The sequence below is a fragment of the Mixophyes fleayi genome, chromosome 3 (genome assembly GCF_038048845.1).
Source record: "Mixophyes fleayi isolate aMixFle1 chromosome 3, aMixFle1.hap1, whole genome shotgun sequence".
In the NCBI taxonomy this organism is placed as follows: domain Eukaryota; kingdom Metazoa; phylum Chordata; class Amphibia; order Anura; family Limnodynastidae; genus Mixophyes; species Mixophyes fleayi.
In genome coordinates this window covers 16,748,218-16,762,490 of record NC_134404.1, presented here as the reverse complement: position 1 = coordinate 16,762,490, position 14,273 = coordinate 16,748,218, and the positions used below count along the sequence as shown (strand labels likewise).

The 14,273-nt window shown below is 43.5% G+C and overlaps 1 long non-coding RNA gene across 1 annotated transcript in view; it reads right to left on the bottom strand.

Moving 5' to 3' along the window:
* LOC142143356 (uncharacterized) overlaps window positions 1-10,310 on the bottom strand; it is a 115,027-nt gene extending 104,717 nt beyond the window's left edge. The window contains exon 1 of the long non-coding RNA XR_012689514.1: window positions 10,196-10,310. This is a non-coding gene — a long non-coding RNA (uncharacterized LOC142143356). The remainder of the gene's footprint in view (window positions 1-10,195) is intronic.
* Window positions 10,311-14,273: the final 3,963 nt, after the last annotated feature.

Below are 14,273 nucleotides of genomic sequence, written 5' to 3'. Positions count from 1 at the left end.
CACAATATAATTTAAAAACCCTGAACTTGTATGATTCGCATTCGCACCAATAAATGTATCTGGACTGCGTAGAGGATAATGTCACCACAATATATATAATAAGAAAACCATCAACTGGTATGAATCGCACCGAATAATGTACCTGGACTGCGTAGAGAAGTGGGTCACCACAATATAAATTAAAAACCCTGAACTTGTATGATTCGCACCAATAATGTACCTGGACTGCGTAGAGGAGTGGGTCACCACAATATATATAATAAGAAAACCATCAACTGGTATGAATCGCACCGAATAATGTACCTGGACTGCGTAGAGGAGTGGGTCACCACAATATAAATTAAAAACCCTGAACTTGTATGATTTGCACCAATAATGTACCTGGACTGCGTAGAGGAGTGGGTCACCACAATATATATAATAAGAAAACCATCAACTGGTATGAATCGCACCGAATAATGTACCTGGACTGCTTAGAGGAGTGGGTCACCACAATATAAATTAAAAACCCTGAACTTGTATGATTCGCATTCGCACCAATAAATGTATCTGGACTGCGTAGAGGAGTGGGTCACCACAATATAATATAAAAACCCTGAACTTGTATGATTCGCACCAATAAATGTATCTGGACTGCGTAGAGGAGTGGTCACCACAATATAATTAATAAAAAGCCCTCCACGGCTCTGAATTTCCCCAAAAAAAAATCTGGACTGTGTAGTGGGGTGGCCCCGGTACTAAATTTGATACCTGGGCCACAATACCTCCTCCAAGTTCCAAGTGTAGTATTAACACTACACTAATTCTAGCACGTCAAACCCTCTTGTTTTAAATAATGACAGGGCATTTAACTTTTGATTAAATTTTTTGAATTTGTTGACATTTTCTTTTACTTTTTGAACATGGCAAACGACTGTTGAATGGTCACATAATGCCAAAAAAATAGTTGCAAGATGGAATTGTCCTTGGGCCCTCCCACCTACCCTTATGTTGTTGAAATAGGACATGCACACTTTAACAAACCAATCACTTCAGCGACAGGGCCTACCAAACAACTGTGGCTGAAATGATTGGTTTGTTTGGGCCCCCACACCAAAATAACAATTCATCTCTCCCTGTACAAACTAAACAGGCTCTACTGAGGAAAGATGTCGTCCTCATCCTCAACCTCTGATTCCTCTCCCCCTACAGTGTGTACTTCCTCCTCCTCACACATTATCAATTCGTCCCCGCTGGATTCCACAACCACAAGTCCCTCTGTACTATCTGGAGGGCAGTGCTGTACTTCATTGAGGAATTGATTATTCATCTTTATAAACATCATTTTTTCAACGTTGTGAGGAAGCAACCTCCTTCGCCGCTCACTGACCAGGTTCCCCGCTGCACTAAAAACTCTTTCCGAGTACACACTGGAGGGGGGACAACTCAGGTAAAATAGAGCCAGTTTGTACAGGGGCTTCCAAACTGCCTTTTTTTCCTGCCAGTAACAATATGGACTGTCTGACATGTCTATTTGGATGGTGTCAGCAAAATAATCCTCCACCATTTTTTCAATTGTGACAGCATCCAATGCAGCTGCAGTAGACATGTCTGCAATGGTTGGCAGGTCCTTCAGTCCAGACCATATGTTCTCAGCATCCCGCCAGTGGCTCTTTTAGGAAAACTGAGCTTTTTCCTCGCAGCCATAGATGTGGAAGAAAATGAGGGTGGAGCTGTTGGCATGTCACGGTCCTCTTCAGAGGACAATCTCCTGACCAGAAGGTCTTTGCACCGCTGTAGACTTGTGTCCGCCGGAAACAGAGACACAACATACGCTTTAAACCGAGGATCGAGCACGGTGGTCAGAATGTATTCCTCTGACTTTAAAAGAGTGACCACCCTTGGATCCTGCCAAAGCGTACGAAGGGCTTCATCCACAAGAGCTACATGCTTTGTTGGATCACAATGCTTTACCAGCTCCTCCCTCACTTTCTCCAGCTGCTTCTGCAACAGCCTGATCAGGGGAATGACCTGACTCAAGCTGACAGTGTCGGAACTGACTTCTCGTGTGGCAAGTTCAAACGGCTGGAGAACCTTGCACAACACGGAAATCAGTCTCCACTGCGCTTGACTCAGGCGCATCGCCACTCCTTTGCCTATGTCGTAGGTGGCTGTGTAGGCCTGAATGGCCTTTTGCTGCTCCTCCATCCTCTGCAGCATATAGAGAGTTGAGTTCCAGCGCGTCACAACCTCTTGTTTGAGGTGATGGCAGGGCAGGTTCATGCTTTTTTGATGTGCCTCTAGTCTGCGGTAGGCACTGGCTGAATGCCGAAAGTGTCCAGCAATTTTGCGCGCCACCGCAAGCATCTCCTCCACACCCCTGTCACTCTTGAGGTAATGCTGCACCACCAAATTAATGGTGTGGGCAAAACATGGGACGTGCTGGAAATTGCCCATATTTAATGCCTGCACAATGTTACTGGCATTGTCTGACACCACAAATCCCCATGAGAGTCTAAGTGGGGTAAGCCACTGGGAGATAATTTCCTTCAGTTTCTCTAATATGTTGTCAGCGTTGTGCCTCCTATTAAAGCCTGTAATACACAATGTTGCCTGCCTTTGCACGAGCAGCCATTTTGTAGATGCTGCTACTGATGCAGCTGTTGCTGTTGCTGCGGAAGGCGATGCATCTACCCAGTGGGCTGTCACAGTCATATAGTCCTTCGTTTGCCCAGAACCACTTGTCCACATGTCCGTGGTTAAGTGGACAGTGGGTACAACCGCATTTTTTAGAGCACTGAGGACACTTGATCGTACTTCTCTGTACATTTTTGGTATCGCCTGCCTAGTGAAGTGGAATCTCGACGGGATTTGGTACCGGGGACACAATACCTCCATCAACCCTCTAAATCCCACTCCACTGATGGCGGACACCGGGCGCACGTCTAACACCAACATTGCAGTTACAGCTGCAGTTATACGCTTTGCAATAGGGTGACTACTATCGTATTTTGTGGTCATGGCAAATGACTGTTGGACGGTCAATTGTTTTGTGAAAGACTTAGCGGTCTTACGACTTTCCCTCTGGGAAGATGACCGACTAACAGCAGCAACAGCAGCAGTGGCAGTAGTAGGCGTACCGCTGCAGGATTCCTCGGATGAATCCCGTATTGGAGAGGACTCAGTCTGGCTGCTGACTTGGGCTGCAGGACTCAATCTGATGGAGATCGTGGAGGAAGTTGACGAGGAGGGTGTTGCTGGTGTGTATCCAACTCGACCACGGGATTTAGGTGTCCCTGTACCGATGACGGTCCTAACCCCAGTTCCTGAACTAACCACTGAACTATGAAGGTTATTCAGGTGACGTATAAGGGAGGATGTCCCTAGGTGGGCAAGATTCTTACCCCTGCTTATTTGAGCTTTACATAAGCTACATATGGCCATACATTGGTTGTCCGGATTTGGATAAAAATAACTCCAGACCGAAGAGGTGCATTTTTTGGTCTTCTGACCAGGCATGATGATGGGCTTTTTCATCCCATGGACATCAGCTGTTTCCCCCGCTGGTGCCTCATTTACAATAACCACATCACCATCCTCATCATCAAGTTCCTCCACAGCGCCAGCTACATCATCAATAGCCTCCTCCCGAGCCACCTCTTCCCGTACAGTGATGGGAAGGTCAGGCTTGACAACCACCAACACCCTTGGACTCGCCTTGGGGATTTGTGATAATTTCTCTTTAGAAGGCAGAGTTGTTTGCTGTTTTGTTGCTGACAGCATAACTCTCTTCAATTTTTTTGTAGGGGGGGGGGAGGAGGAGGGCTAAGATCCTTGGGTGAAGATGGACCACTAGTCATGAACACGGGCCAGGGCCTAAGCCGTTCCTTGCCACTACGTGTCGTAAATGGCATATTGCCAACTTTACGTTTCTCCTCAGATGATTTTAAGTTTCTCTTTTTGCTTTTTTTTGAGAACTTGGGCTTTTTGGATTTTACATGCCCTGTACTAGGAGATTGGGCATCGGGCTTGGAAGACGATGTTGATGGCATTTCATCGTCATGACATTTCATGTCATGACTAGTGGCAACAGCTTCAGCATTAGGAGGAAGTGGGTCTGGATCTTTCCCTACTTTATCCTCCAAATTTTTGGTCTCCATTATATGTAGCACAAGATACTGCAGAATGTGTGAACCTGGTAATATTGCAGACAGTACCAATGGGCTTATACTGCAGGATTGGTTTTGCAAATTTTGTTGTAATTAATTTTTTTTTTAATTATTTTTTTGTATTTTTTTTTATAACTTTTTTTTAATTTTTTAAACACTTGGGAATAATGGGGAAATAACTATGCCCTTAGAAGCACAGGACACAGGACCACTGGACCACTGGACTGAACAGGACACAGCACAGGACCCAGCAGCACCACTGAACTCAAAATTGACAGAGCACAGCACACAGCACCACTGGACTGATACTGCAGAACACAGCACAGCACAGCACAGCACAGCACAGAACTAAACAACACAGCACGAGATCTACCAGGACAGAGGACCACCTAACACACCCTCCCTCTACCCTGATCAATGCCCGAGTGAAGATGGCGGCGACTAGCGGGGAATTTATAGGATCCGAGTATCGCGAGATCCGACAACGGGATTATGACTCACAGCCTCGGTTTCAAGTTTTCATTTGGCGCCAATACCCGGATCTGTCTCGGATCCGACTCGGATCGGAAAGGTTCGGGTGGGCTCGGATTCACAAAATCCGAGTGCGCTCATCTCTATATTTTACCTGTGCCCATTTAGGCTGTCAATTACAAGGTGTATTACCGTATATAGTCGTGTATAAGCTGAGTTTTTCACCACATTTTTTATGCTGAAAAAGCCCCCCCTCGGCTTATACTCGAGTCAATAAGTTTTCCCAGTTTTTTGTGGTAAAATTAGGTGCCTCGGCTTATATTCGGGTCGGCTTATACTCAAGTATATATGGTAATACTTTTTATTTTTCATTTTTAGCCTTTTTTAGAAATTTATTTATTTTGTTTGTGCATAGTACACATTGGATCAGTGTCAGAAAATCCTACAGTAGTCTGCTACATCTTGTATGTCTCAGATTGTATACTGATATATGCTCCCTCTGTACACCGAGCCAAAAATGATAACATATATTATATAATTTCCCAGTAAAACATCACCCTGCAACCTACAGTAGCTTTGGGGATCATCAGCTTCATGGATAAAAGAGAAGATCAATTGGTGTGTGTAGGACCACAAAGAAATATGCAGGTTGCAAATTTAATTTCCAAGTCCGACCTGCTATCACTTTAGGACCTCTCTTCAATACAGTTTTCTCCTAAAATACTGCTCAGATTAGCTTCCTTATGTCTTCCCTAAGTCAAGAGACTGAGGGGACATCTGAGCTTTTTCTTTATTGCAAGCGATAAAATGTGTCCACCAACTTACAGTCCAATGCTGTTATTAGATTGGTGGAAATATACTTAACAATGTTGTATGCTATAGAAATGCAACACATTGAAAGTATAGTATTGGCTAACCTGTGACACTCCAGGTGTGGTGAAACTACAAGTCCCAGCATGCTTTTCCAACATATAGGGAGACTGCACAAGCTTCGACTCCTACACATTCTGCACCCCCCCCTCTCACGGCCAGGCCCATCAAAGCCACATGGGGTGCCATTTAGCGGCACGGTGGCATAGTGGTTATCACTTCTGCCTCACAGCGCTGGGGTCATGAGTTCAATTCCCGACCATGGCCTTATCTGTGAGGAGTTTGTATGTTCTCCCCGTGTTTGCGTGGGTTTCAACCTGGTGCTCTGGTTTCCTCCCACACTCCAAAAACATACTGGTAGGTTAATTGGTGCTAACAAATTGACCCTAGTCTCTGTCTGTGTCTGTCTGTTTGTGTGTGTGTAAGGGAATGTAGACTGTAAGCCCCAATGGGACAGGGACTGATGTGAGTTCTCTGTACAGCGCTGCGGAATTAGTGGCGCTATATAAATAAATGATGATGATGATGATGATAGTGATAGATATATCCCTGATTATTGAGGTTACTCCACCAAAGCTAACTATTTAAGACTGAGGATACTGTAATGTAAACAAAAAGAAGATCTCATTTACCTACCATCGTCCTACCCCTCCTCCAATACAACATCTCCAACGATGTATATAAATGTCCAAGCAAGGGACTGTTTTGGGGCTTTTTTTAAACTTCTTGTGCCGTTGTCAAAGTCCCTCCTCCATGATCTTTCCATGTAACTTTTAATGGAGTGTGATGACTTCTTTCATATGGAGTGTTCCACATATACAAGGTCCACACTCTGTTGTACTAACAATACCAGCTTCCACTGTGCTAGAGCCCCCAATCTGCAATATGTTCCTGATGGGAAACAAAACCATTTCATGCTGCAATACAGAGGCTGATGTTGAACATAACCTCAGTACTACAGGACACGACCTCTTCACAAGTACAAATGGAAGGAGAGAAGAGCCAAGTATAAAACTGATCTGCTTTATTATGAGCTGTGACCAATAGTTACTGTCACATCTGTACACACTGAGCGTATTGGAATACCAACAAAAATAAACTAATACAATACGCAATAAAAAGTATAACTTTCACACACTCAAGACATCTGTTCCCGGCACTTTGTTTCTGGAATATTCTCATTGTCAACTGACCCAGCGAAAATTTCCTGAAACGTTTTGCATTGTGCTTTTCATTCTGACAATTTAGTTATTAAATTTCCTGTGGTCCCATTACATCGCCTATCCTTGATCACTAGGTCATGTCAATCACACACGTTCACCATGTATGTGCAGGGATAAACCCAGTGCTAATGACCTTATATGCCATTTGTGATGAGCTAATGTTGAACATGAAAATTCAGCCATAAGATCTATTATGCAGAAACCTTTTACCTGGAGCGTTACGGAAAACGGAACGGGGAAAAAATAAATTATTACTGCTGCTGGTGATAATTTCGTAAACATAGACATAAGGGGTAAGCGGTCTATTTACAAACCTGTGATCAGCCATAAATGTGAATAAAACAGGGGCCATCACATCAATCTACACAATTTATGAAGGGGAATTACCCTACTTTTCGGGGGTTACAGCTGTCCCCATAGAACTCTATGCATTACGTTTTGCTACAAAGTAATGATATCTCAGCATGGTGTTAGTCTCTCGGTTTATATGAGATCCAGTGAAGCTGGAAATTGTACACTTGATCCCCCAACGGATACAATCTTAAGTGCAGTTTTTAACCGCACAAGCGCATTTCACGTTCTCTGTTTGCTGTCAGCGTTAGGATGCTGGTGAAGAGTAAAAACAGTTTACGTAGGAGGGGATGTCTTTTCTGGAGTTACCTGAGCAACCCCGGAATAGTAAGTAGCAGTATTGCTGCATTATAATATATAATGAGTGTTACTGGTGTTCATAAGTAAATAGACTACTAAGGGCTAGATTTACTAAGCTGCGGGTTTGAAAAAGTGGGGATGTTGCCTATAGCAACCAATCAGAGTCTAGCTTTCATTTAGTTAGTACCTTCTACAAAATGAAAGCTAGAATCTGATTGGTTGCTATAGGCAACATCCCCACTTTTTCAAACCCGCAGCTTAGTAAATCTAGCCCTAAGAGTCTTTCTGAACATACAAAATTATAAAATTGGGTGCATTTTTGCATCTTCTGATGGGATAGCTCTTTGGATCAGGGTGTTCTGGCTGGGACAATGAGCCTTGTATAGCATCTACGTACAAAATCGAAATATTTAAATAAAAATCAGGTAGTGAAAATGGAGCGTTTATGGAAGAGCGGTGGACCCAGCGATTTGTCTTTGCCTACGTCGTCACCCCTGAGGTGTAACACTAGTATATCGGGGGGGACGGACCAATTACAGCCAAATCCACAGATAAAAAGGGCATAAGGAATGACCATCCTAATCCTATCTTCTCCATCCACCTGATGTCCAGGCGGTAGGAAAAAGAGGTCTAATCTTGGGCTAACGGTGTCTGGATGCCCAGTACACATATGAATGGCCCATTGCCCAAATCCAAATCCTCTTCCCGGGGATACCTAGGACAAAGCACATAATGTCCAGTCAGGGATATAGCTGTACACTAGAAGCGGCCTCTGTCAGAGCCTTGGGCTGTTCATCATGGATTCCATGGAGATACAGCATGTTAATTAGAGGTATTAATAACCAAAAACACCTTTTGACTGGATCGCGCACCAAGCCACTCCTGTGTGGGAAACATTGTCCTGATGCTGGTAAGCACAACGACTTTGGTCTGTCAAAGCAAGGTCAACCAGATGTCCACGGAGGTGGATATGGGAGTGGGGGGGTGGAGGGGGGGCACCCAAGGGATAACTAAACTGGCCACCGGCTACGATGGAGGGAACACAAAGGAGCTCGAGGGAAGTCGGGGTGCTGTCGCTAAATTGGGACTGTGAGGTTTAGGCAGCTGCAGCCCTCTTATATTTTGCATATATATTATATAATTATTTCCTTTTTCTTTTTAAGCTATGTGCTGGTTTTCTTGTATGCATATATTTGATTGTTATATTTATTTATATATTCACATTGAGGGGGGAGGGCTGTCAGGAGGAGGTGAGTGTGCAGCTGCTAAATTGGTGCTGGCAAGGGTGGGCAGCTTCACCCCCCAGATATCGTAAGCATGTAGGTACATTTCAAGTTTAATGGGGTTTATTGGAACTATATTAGCCATATTTTACTATATTAGTATATTTTATGCATGTTGCACATGAGAGATCCCATATCCCATTTATCTGTCAAAATGTGTCTTCCTTTTTTGTTTTTATCAGATATTTTAAAATACTGCAATGAAAAATAAAGGAACTTGACAGGGCTGATCAAAACTGTTTAGATTTTTCTATCCAAGTCATCCTAGGTAATAAAGTTATGATTGTCGGCAATGATCTGTCCATTCCGACACATTCTTGGGTCGGGCTCGTTGCTAATGAAGCTGCAGTTGACAGTTTCATTGACTTATTTATTGTAAAACTATAAAACAAACAATACGAGTTCCAAAAACTGCTAAATATGAAACACCCACAGGATTAGTGCAATATATACTAAATATCTTCTATCATGATACAATGTTTATAATGAAAATATTTTGGTGAACAGCCAGGACAGAAGACGTTCAGTTTCTCGGTAAATGATGACACGCTCACCCGGATAATGACTTAGAAATATTCCGACAACAGGGTCAATGTTGGAGGTAAAGTGTGCTGGGGCCGCAAGCTGTAGAATCAACACAGCAAGTTGGAAATAGAAGATAAAATGTAACCTTCTATATGATTTTACACATATGGAAATTGTTTGTTAAATATTACCCGCATGATTTGCATTGCAGGTGTCATTCTGGTTAAGCGAAATTGACAGAAATTCCTAGGGGAAAGATGGGCTTTTCAGGTAAGGTCAATAGTCCACAGGATTTTAGCCACCAGTCTACATTTGTAATTTCCCCCAATATCTTTCTTTATATGATGAGGATTAATTTGGTCCTTTTAATGAATGCCAGTAGCCTGCCACTGGGAAACCATGGTAGTAGTACCAGTGGCAAACTAGTAGATGACCAATAAACCTACTTGCCTACTCATGTGGATTGACTGGGAAACTCTTAAATATTGGAGGTTTCCTCCCGGAAGAGCAGGAAACCACCCAGGTCCGACGCAGAGGCGGAGTTTAATGACGCGATTCCCATAATCATAGCTCCAGCCCCTGCTGCAGGATGCTGCAAATTGCACTATGCACAGCAGGGGGCGGGACCATTGTCTCATGTTTGTATCACAGTACTCCCTCCTGCACTTGCCATCTGACCTCCCCTCTGGGATCTCCCAGATGGGAGTAACTAAACGTTGGCATGTATGCCAAAAAAGTATTAAAAACTCACCTGTGCCTCAAATCCCGTGTGACTTCCTCATACACTCTGATAGTGATTATTGACTCAAGCGGTTGGATAATATGGGATAATGTAATCTCTACTGGTGACCATATAGAGGTCATATGCCAAGTGCTGCTATACAGGTCGCTGATCTCTGAGTTACACTATAAATACTTTTACATTATTTGCAGATGCTGGCTGAGCTGACAAACTTTGTGTTACTGTTAACATTGTAATTTTGTCATTGGCTGTGCCACACATCCAGGTCTTAGCCCCACTTACCTGGTCCGGTAGTGTCACTTCACGGCCATCTGTGCCCCTCCTGGTCGGCTATGGCCCTCCAGAGTCCTGGGTCCCTATCGGTAAACTAAGCATTCCCTGCTGTTCTGCTTCTTGGGCGCAGCCATCTTGGATTGCATCACATGATCCATTCCTACAAACCAGTCTCCAGCAACTCAGGTCACGTGATTCATTCAGCCTATCAGTGCACTGAGTACCCTACTTAAACCAGGAAGTGCTGGCTGCACATGGCCACAACATTCTTATGTTTCCTGGCTCTGATTTTGTTCCTGACGGTAGTATCTACTACCAGCATTACCCCGTGCTCTGTTCCTGACTGTAGTATTTCCTACCAGTATTACCCTGTGCTATGTTCCTGACTGTAATATTTCCTACCAGTAATACCAAGTGCTGTGTTCCCGACTGCAGTATTTCCTACCATCATTACTCAGTGCTCTGTTCCAGACTGCAGTATTTCCTACCCACATTACTCAGTGCTCTGTTCCAGACTGCAGTATTTCCTACCCACATTACTCAGTGCTCAGTTCCTGACTGCTGTATTTCCTGACAGCAGAACCAAATGTCTCTGGTCCTGTCCACAGCATCCTCTTCCTGCATCCATCTCACACTCTTCACTGTGGGTTTAATCTCCCGGTGGTACTTTACTGGGTGCCAGTTCTGAGTCTCCTGCAGTTCATTCCAACAATGAGCTCCCTGTAGCAGACTCCAGGTCTGTGCACTTGTGTGCAAGTATCATTCCTGAGTGTCCTGTGACCGCTCCCAGTCCTCAGTTCTCTGTTCCTCAGTTCCCTGTAGTGGGTTGCAGATCTGTGTGCAGGTCTCAGTCCTGAGTGTTCCGTGACCAGTTCCAGTCCTGAGTTCTCTGGCTCAAGCTCCAGTTCTGAGTTTTGTGTCTCGGGCCATCAGTACCCACAGAAGCCTGCCACCCTTCTGAGCAAGGCTCAGATGAGAAGGAGTTTCCTTGAGGACCCCAGCTTCAACTTTTTGTCTGCTAAGCTCAAGGATCCTGAGCCAGATGTCCAAAACCCTGCATTCATGACAGGCTGGAAGCTATTCTGCTCCACCAGCTCCATCTGAACGTCCCCTGTGTTGAAGAATGTATATACTAGGTGCGCTGACCCTCATCAAACACAACTAGAAAAATTTTGCATTTGCCCTCATTACTGAAGGTTTAGTGTCTGATTCATTAAGGAGAGTAAAGCAGAAAAAAGGGAGTAAATTTGCACCTTGGCAAAACCATGTTGCATTAGAGAAGGAGATAAAGTTAAAATGTGGGGACATATTTATAGTTGGGATAAGGCATGTCCTAGATCAACTTTATAAGTTAGTGTAAAAATAAAGCTATCAAGTATCTGTGTGCTACATGAATAACAACTAGTATTTATCTTATGTGCAAAATAATAAACTAATTTGCACCCCTTGCATTGTAACATGGTTTGTCCAGGAGAATATTTACTCCTTTTTTTGCATAATTTCCTTACTGAATCAGATTGATAGTGAATAAACTTAATGAACTTATATGTAATAACAGTTACAAGTATAACATCTCCATCCCCCACAACACCCTGCCAGACCTGAACACCAACATTTCACCTACTACCTTCTTTTCTGGTCTATATAAGTGGTCAACTACACAACTGGGAGCTAAGCTGGAGATGGTTTGGAGATATAAACCCTCTGGTCTCACTTACACAGAGAATGCACCTCCCAGACCTGTACTATGCTGCAGCCCGCACCCCATATAAGGTGTGCTGAGACTTGTAGTTCTATAGTAAATAGAGGCCAACAGGTTGCATTATACTGGTTTGCTTTTGTCTACACTATTTTGCTTCCCCATTAAGTTTCATTAAACATAGTCTACTCACAGGTAACTCTGTGTATATGGAAACTGATCTTGGAACGACTTGCTAGGTCATACTCGTGAGGTCCCATTAACACCAATAGTCAGATGGGGATGCCCGCTCACTGTAAGTCACTCAGCCTTAATTTTCTGCTTTCATATGGCGATTTGATTCATGGGAAGCGAGCTTCGGAGCACCTGCCCACTTCCTATCTATAATCTTTATGGGGACCGTAGGGAGGCGGAGGGTGCTTAAAAGATAAAATTGGTGCTTTTCAGTATTGGCGCATAAGGTGTATACAGCTTTATTGGACAGGTACTATTAGGTATTAGCCACCTTGGTTCTGCGCAAGCCTTTAATTCCTGAATTGGACAGAGTCAACAAACTTGAAAGGTGTCATTTCTAAAGCTATCAGCTAACTGAGCATTTTAGGGAGAGTGCTCTAGGATGTGTCCTGCTGTACTTTTTAACTCTGTCTAATACTCCCATAAATGATGTTTGGGGGTCATAGCTGTTTCTATTTTGGGATATTGCTCTTGAATTATACAAACAGTAACTGACAATGAGTTAGAGTTTTCAGTTTACACTTCACAGTTGTCATAAAGTGCAACTTCAGTCCCAGAATGAACAACATATACATCATTATTACCCTCCCCACCATTGGCACAGACCACAATGCTAGATGTGCAATTTACATGTTCATTTTTATTTTTGGAACTACCGTCTGGTTTGTCAGTTTTTACATATGTTGTACCTGGGCTGTCATTCTGAGCTTTGCTACCTGGTGACCTTGACTGACCCTTTGTGTGCATACTACGCACTTGACCATTGGTGAGTTATTCAAGTAACTCTGAAAAATTTTCAAGCCAACAATTTTTGAATTGCAATGGCATCTGGCCTTCTACATAATATATGGCATTTATCTCTTACTTAGCGCTTGTAAGGTTGTAGGTGATACTATCAGGTTTTGCATCACTGGTTTAATTAAATTTTGTGAGACTATGTCCTCAGAATCTGCAAATTTACAATGTGATAAATGGGATGATTTAGTTTCATTATCATATGTCATGCCAACATGAGCTAACCGGTCCATACTTTCATGCTTCAATCGTATCTATAAAACCAACACAAACTAGCTTGATGAAGTTTGTCAAATATTGTGGGGGCTCATTTCTTTTCTGAATGTCAATGTAATAAATGTGATATACAATATGGGCTTCAATTAGAGGGAATGGATAGACTGAATTAGTGATACACTTAGATAGCAAATAACACTAATGACAAGATATTTTTGCACCTTCTTCCAATCCATTATTTTCACTCCCAATCCTGAGGACCTCATTCAGCTAATTATGTGCGATAGACTTCTAAATGAGGGAGGAAGATAACTCAACAACTTCTAACATTTTAGCTACTCAACCACACTCGAGCAGCATGACCACGCCAACATTCACACAAACCCACTTTCAATAGATCACTCTTCTTTTCGATTTCTGAGAATCGAAATTGTCTTGCTAAAATAGGGATTATTGGGAGTTATGATGATCCCAGTGTTTGTTGCAGGTCCAAAAAAAAAATCTATTTCAATGCACTAACCAAACATTAATGCCAAAATGATATTTCTAGCCAGAGAGACAATGGATGATTCAACAGCTCTGGCTAAAATCTTCATATAAAGTGCATTTGACACCGCAATCTCACCCCACCGCTTTGACAAGAGCCTCACATTACTCATCTCCTGATATACTCTGTGGTGCTGGGGACCCTGCTCCTTCCACTATATAACTCTCAGTCTGTGGCTTCCTGCTGCCTCCATTCCCCTCCTCACATCATGTCACTGCCCCTGTCACATACAGCCCTGTCCTCACTAACACATCACTCCTCTCCTGATATACTCTGTGCTGCTGTGGACCCTGCTTCTTCCACTATATAACTCTCAGTCTGTGGCTTCCTGCTGCCTCCATTCCCCTCCTCACATCATGTCACTGCCCCTGTCACATGCAGCCCTGTCCTCACTAACACATCACTAATCTCCTGATATACTCTGTGCTGCTGGGGGACCCTGCTCCTTCCACTATATAACTCTCAGTCTGTGGTTTCCTGCTGCCTCCATTACCCTCCTCACATCATGTCACTGCCCCTGTCACATGCAGCCCTGTCCTCACTAACACACCACTCATCTCCTGATATACTCTGTGCTGCTGGGGACCCTGCTCCTT